Source organism: Mandrillus leucophaeus, unplaced genomic scaffold, assembly GCF_000951045.1.
Source record: "Mandrillus leucophaeus isolate KB7577 unplaced genomic scaffold, Mleu.le_1.0 Scaffold64, whole genome shotgun sequence".
NCBI lineage: Eukaryota > Metazoa > Chordata > Mammalia > Primates > Cercopithecidae > Mandrillus > Mandrillus leucophaeus.
Genome location: NW_012106919.1, coordinates 2140991 through 2148914, shown reverse-complemented (window position 1 = coordinate 2148914; position 7924 = coordinate 2140991). Strand labels below are relative to the sequence as shown.

At 41.5% G+C, this 7924-nt stretch overlaps 1 protein-coding gene across 3 annotated transcripts in view; it reads left to right on the top strand.

Annotated features, from left to right (window-relative positions):
• The window catches only part of SLC16A1 (solute carrier family 16 (monocarboxylate transporter), member 1), a 40902-nt gene continuing 32978 nt past the window's right edge, over positions 1-7924 (top strand). For 2 of the 3 annotated variants that reach the window (XM_012000765.1, XM_012000766.1), the window contains exon 1: positions 15-930. The gene's annotated coding sequence lies outside the window, so the exon portion shown is untranslated. Of the gene's footprint in view, positions 931-7924 lie in introns of all 3 variants that reach the window. The other variant, XM_012000764.1, reaches the window with a different exon arrangement.

The following is a 7924-nucleotide window of genomic DNA, read 5'->3' as shown; positions in this document are numbered from 1 at the left end:
GACCAGACAAAGTGGTGAGCTGCTACGTGACTGGATGGCTGCGTAGGTGCTGGAACAAGTAAACGAGGCAGCGAGCGAAGGACGGCAGTCGGACCCTGGGCCCCGTGGAACTCCAGCCCGCGCCACCACGTCACGCACACGCTCGGCGCTGCGATCCGCGCTTATAACGGTTAGTTGGGTAACAGCCGGCGGCACGCGGCGCGGACCCCACGGTGCCCTCGCTTCCCTGGTGGGGTCGGAGGGGACCTCCGGGGTTGGGAGACTTTGTCTCTGGGGGAGGGAGGCGGCCCAGCAGAGGGCATCGTGGTCACAGGCAGTCGCGTGGCCTCGGACTGCAGTGCTGGTGAAGGAGACCTTGAGGCGCTGGGGACAGCGCCTCTCTCAGCCGAGCCGCGGGCCTCGTGGTCATATGCCGGCCCCTGGCCTGGCCGAGGAGTTGGGTCGTAGTGCCCGGTGACGTTGGGGAAGTCCCCTTCCCCTCTAAGTCTTCAATAGGCTCCTCCAGAGATGCTTTGATCTGGAAAAGGGATAACATGAGGCTGCTTCATGTGGTACCTCCAGACTCTTCTGGCCGCTTCTGTTCCAAGGGAAGGGACTCGGGGCAGGAATTATTTATGACTCGTGACATTGTCCGCCCCAACCTTCTTGGCCGACCGATCCTTGCCCCACGTGGTGACTTGCGAGAGTGATGCGGAGAGCCTCATTCCCCACAGCCAAGGCGTGACTGCAGGGTTCGAGTAGACTTTGCGGAGGGGACGGGGCAGCCCGCAGACTCCTGGGAGTGGTGCTGACGGGGGCTCTTTGTCATTCAACCTGTGGCTGCCAGCGTCCGCCGCAGCACCCTTCTACTCATGGACTTAAGGCGGCCCTGTTGAGAGAAATCTGGAGGATAGCGTTTACACTTGGTCCGATGCAAGCTTTTTGTTCCAAGTACGTCTTTTTTTTTTTTTTTCCAGCATGCGTTTTAACATTTTATTACTTTGTCGTGACATATTTGATGGAACAAGCAGTTGCCAAAAACTAGTTTGTAATTAATCTAAACCAGGAGACAAACTTGTTACTACTTTAGTCTTTCCTTGGGTTTCCAGTGGCTGATTAGAAACTGGGCTGCTACTGATAACAGTGAAATGTTTACTCGCTACTTTATTTACTGTAACTTACTATAACTTGTTTTGATTTTTTTTTTTTCCAAAAATTACTCTGGTTTCAACAACTTTTTTATCTCAACCACCAGCCCAGTGAGGTGATGCAAAGACTATGTATCTTCGGTTTTTTTAGTTAGGTGTTAAATAGTACTCATAAACGCAAGTCTTACACCCTGGGGCACAACTTTGCCTTCAGATTGCCATAGAAATGACCAACAATTCAAGATATTTAGCACTTAAAACACGTGGTGAGTAAGATTTATTATTTACACAGAAGTTGAATATATTTCAGTAATTCATTTTGGGTTTAGGTAGATGCTGTTGTTTCATCAGATTGCAGTTACCTTTGTGAAATATGCAAGTTGATCTGAGGAGCATTTTGTAAGATTTTTATAGCTGAATAGATTTGAAGGTTTAGTTGTGCTTAACGGGGTGAACTGTAATGTCCTTAAACAGATTAAAAAGGAAAAAAATCATCACTATAGGATGAAAACAAATGATTAGTGTTTCACTAATTTACATCTTTTAGCCTTTAAATATTAGGGCATATATTAGCCCTGGAAAGGACCCTAATGACCCTGATCAGGATCCCTTGTTTTACCCATAAGGAAACTGAGGCTGGAGGGATTAAGTGATCTAACATCTTAGGTCTGAAAACTTGTTATGGTTTGGTGGAAACTATGTGTGTCATTGAACTCATTTTTGTTAGATTGGCACTCCTGAGTTTTCTTTAGATTGTAAATTAGGATACAAATTATCTCGGCCTGAAAATAGATTTCTCAACTCCTTATGTTCTGCATTCCCATCGTGTTTTCAATTCACTTTACAATGCTCAGTCCTATGCAAGATTAAGATCTCTGTGTAAATGCCTTCATAGCTGTCTTGTTTTTGTTGCAGTTGAGAGGACTAGGAAGATGGAACTTGGGTATGAGGAAAACAGTCCAGATTGTTGTGAATTTTGTATGTTCAGTTTGTTATTGGCTACCGGGCACCGTGAGAGACTTAGGATTCAGCAGTGAACAAATTTCACCATTTGCCCTCCTAGAGTTATAGTCTAGCTGGAAAACAGATAAATATATAATTGCCACAGCAAATACTCTTTACAAATAAGTAGGGACTGTTATACTACGGTAAGTACAGGTTCCTGTAGGAACAAATACTGTATTGTGTAGGTGTGAGGAGACACCCAACTTAGTATAGAAGCAATTTGGGTAGACCTCTCTGAGGAAATACTGTTTAACCTGAGACTTCAAGGATGAAAGAGCTAGCCAGGCAAGGCAGTGATGATGGGTGGAAAGAACATTCCAGACATGAACACTGAAGCTACACTCAAGAGTACAGGGTGTAATGCAAGAGCTGAAATAATTTTACCAAAGCTAAAGCATAAAGTCAAAGAGAATAGAAAGAGATAGAAGTTGAAGAGATAGTATGAGAAAATGGAGGGCCTTGTAAGCCATTTTAAGGAATCAAGGAGGGTAAAAAAATTAAAGGGATTTTTAAGGAATCAAGGAGGGTAAAAAAATTTAAAGGAGGCTCTTATTTTGAAGCTGATTGAAAGCAGTTTAAGGATTTTCAAGCTGGGCACTGGTGGCTCACGCCTGTAATCCCAACACTTTGGGAGGCGGAGGCGGGTGGATCACTTGAGGTCAGGAGTTCAGGACCAGCCTAGCCAACATGGTGAAACCCTGTCTCTATTAAAAATACAAAAAATTAGCCGGGCGTGGTGGCGTGCTTCTGTAATCCCAGCTACTTGGGAGGCTGATACAGGAGAACTGCTTGAACCCAGGAGGTGGAGGCTGCAATGAAAACTGAGATCACACCACTGCACTTCAGCTCAGCTCAGGCGACAGAGCAAGACTGTCTCAAAAAAAAAAGGATTTTCAGTGGGGCTGGAGATAACCTGATTGGATTTTGCGTTTTAGGAACATCACTTTGTATGCGATGTGGAAAACAGGCTGAAAGGAGGCGTTGGAGTGGTGTGAGACCACAGTGATGGACAAGACAGGATTTGGTAGAGAAACAGACAGGATTTGGTGGAAACCAGATGTGGGAGACTGGGAAAGTCAAAGACGTTAAGGATATAACGTTCAACATGTTATATCCTTATATCCTTTCTGGCTTGAACGAATATAAGTTTATTAGGTGGTATTTGTTTGTCTCCGTTTAACCAACAGGGACACTAAGAAGTTGCGTGACTAGACCAGGGCTGCTCAGCTTGTAAGGCTTGGAGACAAAATTCAAACTGTTGTTTTCAGTTTTTGTTGGCAACCCCTGAGAATGGTGTTTTTCTTTTTTCCCTTTTGAACAGTTAAGTATGGAAAATTTCAAAACACAAAGAATTGAGCGACACGATTTATCTCTTTCCCTATCTACTTTCCCCAGACCCTACTGGATTACTGTGAAGCAAATTCTACCAATGATTTCATTTGTTTTATTTCAATATAGATATCTGAAAGATAACTCTTGAGAAAATCATAACCACAGTGCCATTACCTACCTTTAAAAATTAACATCACCAAATATCCAGTCAGTATTCAAATATTCCTCAGTTGTTTTTAGATAATTGGTTGGTTTGATTTGGGATCCAAACACATTAACATATTACATTTGTTTGGGATGTCTCTTAAACTTTTTAATCTATAGGTTCCCTCATCTTAATTATTTTCCTCGTAATGTATTTTCCTTATAAGGTTGGTGCAAACGTCATCGTGGTTTTTGCCATTACTTTTAATGGTAATTTAAAAACCACAATGACATTTGCACCAACCTAATATTTGTTGAAGGAACCAGGCCATTTTTCCTCTAGTTTCTCTCATCCTGGATGTTGATGAATATGTCCCTCAGGTATAGATTTAACATGTCCTAGTTTAATATGTCCCTCTATCCTTTGTATTTGCTGTAAATTGGTAGCTAGATTGAAGACTGAACAAATTTAGTTCAGGTTTGATTTCCGAGTGGGAGTGTTGGGGGAGAGGACAGGTATAATTCCTAGATATTGCTGTGTACTTCCTTCAAGAGGCATATATTTGGTTATCCCTCTTTCTACTACATTAATAGCCTATTTTCATTATTTCACTAGTGGTTTGCAAGTGGAATTAATTATGGCTTTAATTCTACCATTTATTTTTAATTTAACTAGAATACCTCTATAAAGAAAGGTACAATTTGAATAGGAAGGACAAGTTAAATTAAAGTTTATGTTTTAATACAATATGGTATGTTATTGACACTGTCTTTTTCTGGAAATGTATTTAAATGTATCGAGGTATATCCTCTTAAAAGGCCACTATTTTAAGTTGTAAAAGTGTTTTTAGCATTTGATGTTAACATTTCAAATGGCTTTTAGTATTTAGAATATTTAAAATTTTTGTCCTTAAATTGATGGCGTTTCTTTTGGTCTTTCATGCTCTTTCTTGGAGGGCTTTGCTGTTCCCACAGCTTTTAGGGAATACCTGGTAGAATCACTACTAAATGCAAACCTCTAGCTATAAAAGGATTCCAGATTGTAAGTTCCTCAAGGACGGGGATTGAACACTCTTATTGATGATCTGCTTTTCCAGTTGCTTCCTGGGCATTTCAAACTTAATATGTCACTTAAAGCTCATTATCTCTGCCTGTTCTCAAGTTTCCTTCATCTCCAAACCTAGTTTTTTTTCTTCTGATTCTACCATTCTTGAAGGTAGCCCGGCTTAAAACCTCTGAATCATCTTAATGTTTCTCCTAGTAGGCCTCCCTGCCCTACCACATGCAGTTTCTGCCAATCCCTTGTCCCTTTTGTTATTTCTTGTCCAACCCCCCACTTTTCATTTGTAATACTGCTACCTAGTTTATATGTTTTTCTCTTTGCAGGGAGGGAGGGTTACAGGAGATTTTTACAATGAATGGAAGGACTAGTTTAGGTGGCATGTTTGGTTCCTAGTGTCATCCTGAGAAGAGTATATAAGTTATAAATCTATAAATTATACTTTATAAATTTATAAAATCACTCTCTTGCCCAGGCTGGAGTACAGTGAAACCATCATGGTTCACTGCAGCCTCTAACTCCTGGGCTCAAGCAGAGCCACCTCAGCCTTTTGAGTAGCTAGGACTACAGGCATGGGCCATAATACTCAGCTAATATATTTAAACTTTCTTTTAGTGATAGGGTCTCACTATGTTGCCCTGGCTGGTCTCAAACTCCTGGCCCCAAGCCATCCTCCTGCCTTGGCGTCCTAAAGTGCTGGGATTACAGGTGTGAGCTACCCCACCTGTCCAGCAATAACAATCTTCTGGGATCACAGTATGCACAATGATAGGAAGGGTTCACATCCACCACACCAGTGAGACGGTTGCATGGGCTGAACCATTGAAGGGTGTCACTGACCATTTCTCTTGCAGAGTAAGATCCAATTCTGTTGGTTATCTACATTATCATGTTGCTAATCACAACTCATGATATTGTTGAATCTGACTTAATTACAATGACTTAGCCTTTGTATAGGAGAATTTCCTCAAAATGTACTGATATTATAAGCTGTATATTTGATCATTGGTTGAAAAATATGTCCTCCCTCTAATTTTGCTCTTCCTATACAAACCTTTTGAAGATTATTGAATGAATGAAAATCTATACACTGCTCTGGTGTGTTAGACTATTTTGGAGAGTAACAGGGCCTTTATAATTTGTCTTTTTGAGTTTTGGGAACCAAAACTTATGTTTTTACTTTATTGACCTGCTCTTCTGTTCCCGTATGAGAGGTTTTTATCCTGGGGTCTGCATATTGATTCCCCAAGGTCTATTGAATTCGGGGGGTCTGTAAACTTGTTTGGGGGAAAAATATTACATCTTTTAATTAACCTCTAATTAAACTTGGAATTTCATTCAAATATGAATATAGGCAACAAACGCATGGTTGTATTAGCAGTACCTGTGACTTTGTCACCAACAGAAATCATGTACTTCATACCATAATGCAGCCGTTATAGCTATCTTGAAATTGTTTAAGCTTATCGCTACCTCAAAATTACTGTGGTTATTAGACCCACTGCTGGATCTTATTTTATTTTTTAAAAGCACGTTGTTAATTCCAGTTAAAGTGTTTTGACAGTTATATCTTTGCATTTTATTTTGTGCATTTAAAAACATTATTCTGGCTGAGCACGGGTGGCTCACGCCTGTAATCCCAGCACTTTGGGAGGCTGAGGTCAGTGGATCACTTGAGCCCAGGAGTTCAAAAGCAGACTGGGCAGCATGGCAAAACCCCTGTCTCTATTTGTTTAAGAAAAAAATAAAATTATATTAAAAAAAGAAAACATTCTGACAAGAGTTCCGTAGGAATCCCTCGCGCCAAAGAGTCTAAGGACCCCCTGCTCCTAACTTCTTTACTTCTGTTCCAAAGTTAGAATGAAGTTAGCCAGAACCTATGAAGCAACACAGCACACAGATGCTGGTGTCACGGGATTTTACAGAATCATGATGCCATTCCTTGGTTATTGACTTTGTTTTATTTACTAATCATCATAAATTCTGACCTCACAATGAGAGGGAACAAAATATTTGTGTATATGCTAAGAGAGAATAAAATGATTTTCACAAATTAAGGCATAATAATTTTCCTTTGAGGCTGGGCGTGGTGGCTCACATCTGTAATCCCAGCACTTTGGGAGGCCAAGGCGGGTGGATCACCTGAGGTCGGGAGTTCGAGACCAGCTTGACCAACATGGAGAAACCCTGTCTCCACTAAAGATACAAAATTAGCCAGGCATGGTGATGCATGCCTGTAATCCCAGCTAGTCGGGAGGCTGAGGCAGGAGAATCTCTTGAACCTGAGAGGCGGAGGTTGCAGTGAGACGAGATTGCGCCATTGCTCTCCAGCCTGGGCAGCAAGAACGAAACTCTGTCTCAAAATAATAATAATTTTCCTTTGTATTCAAGAAGTATTTGTTTATGTTTCCAAAGGAGTTCATCTTAAGTGCCATAAGTTAAATGGAACATTGGGTGCCTTCACAGACTTGGGGGATTTTCTTTTCCTGTTTTGGGTGTGTTCACAACCTCAAATGTACTTAAAATTGCTTCATACCTTGTCTTCAACAGGTCACTATTAGTGCAGGCCTTTATTTTGCTCAGTTGGAAAAAAGAGGTTGATGAACCTAAAGTTTGAAATACCTGCTCTGGAAATTAGAAATGCACATCCTTACTTTAATCTATTGTGTTGTATGATGCTGTTGTTAGTATTTACTCTTTTACGTAGAAAACTTGATGAAATAGAAGGAAGGATAGTGGTTTAAAAATTACTGTAGTTTCCAGGAAAATAAAACTCTCATGGGCTGGGATTAGTGGCTCACGCCTGTAGTCCCGGCACTTTGGGAGTCGGAGGTAGACGGATCACAAGGTCAGGAAATCGAGACCATCCCGGCTAACACAGTGAAATCACGTCTCTATTACTAAAAATACAAAAATTTTACTACTAAAAATAGAAAAAATTAACCGGACATGGTGGTGGGCGCCTGTAGTCCCAGCTACTCGGGAGGCTGAGGCAGGAGAATGGCGTGAACCCGGAAGGCAGAGATTGCACCACTGCACTCCAGCCTGGGCAACAGGGCGAGACTCCGTCTCAAAAAAATAATAAAATAAAATAAAACACTCATTTGAAAATTGTATATTGGCCAGCGCAGTGGGGCACGCCCATAATCCCAGCACTTTGGGAGGCCCACGCAGACATATCACCCGAGGTCAGGAGTTTGAGACCAGCCTGGCCAACATGATGAAACCCTGTCTCTACAAAAATACAAAAATTAGC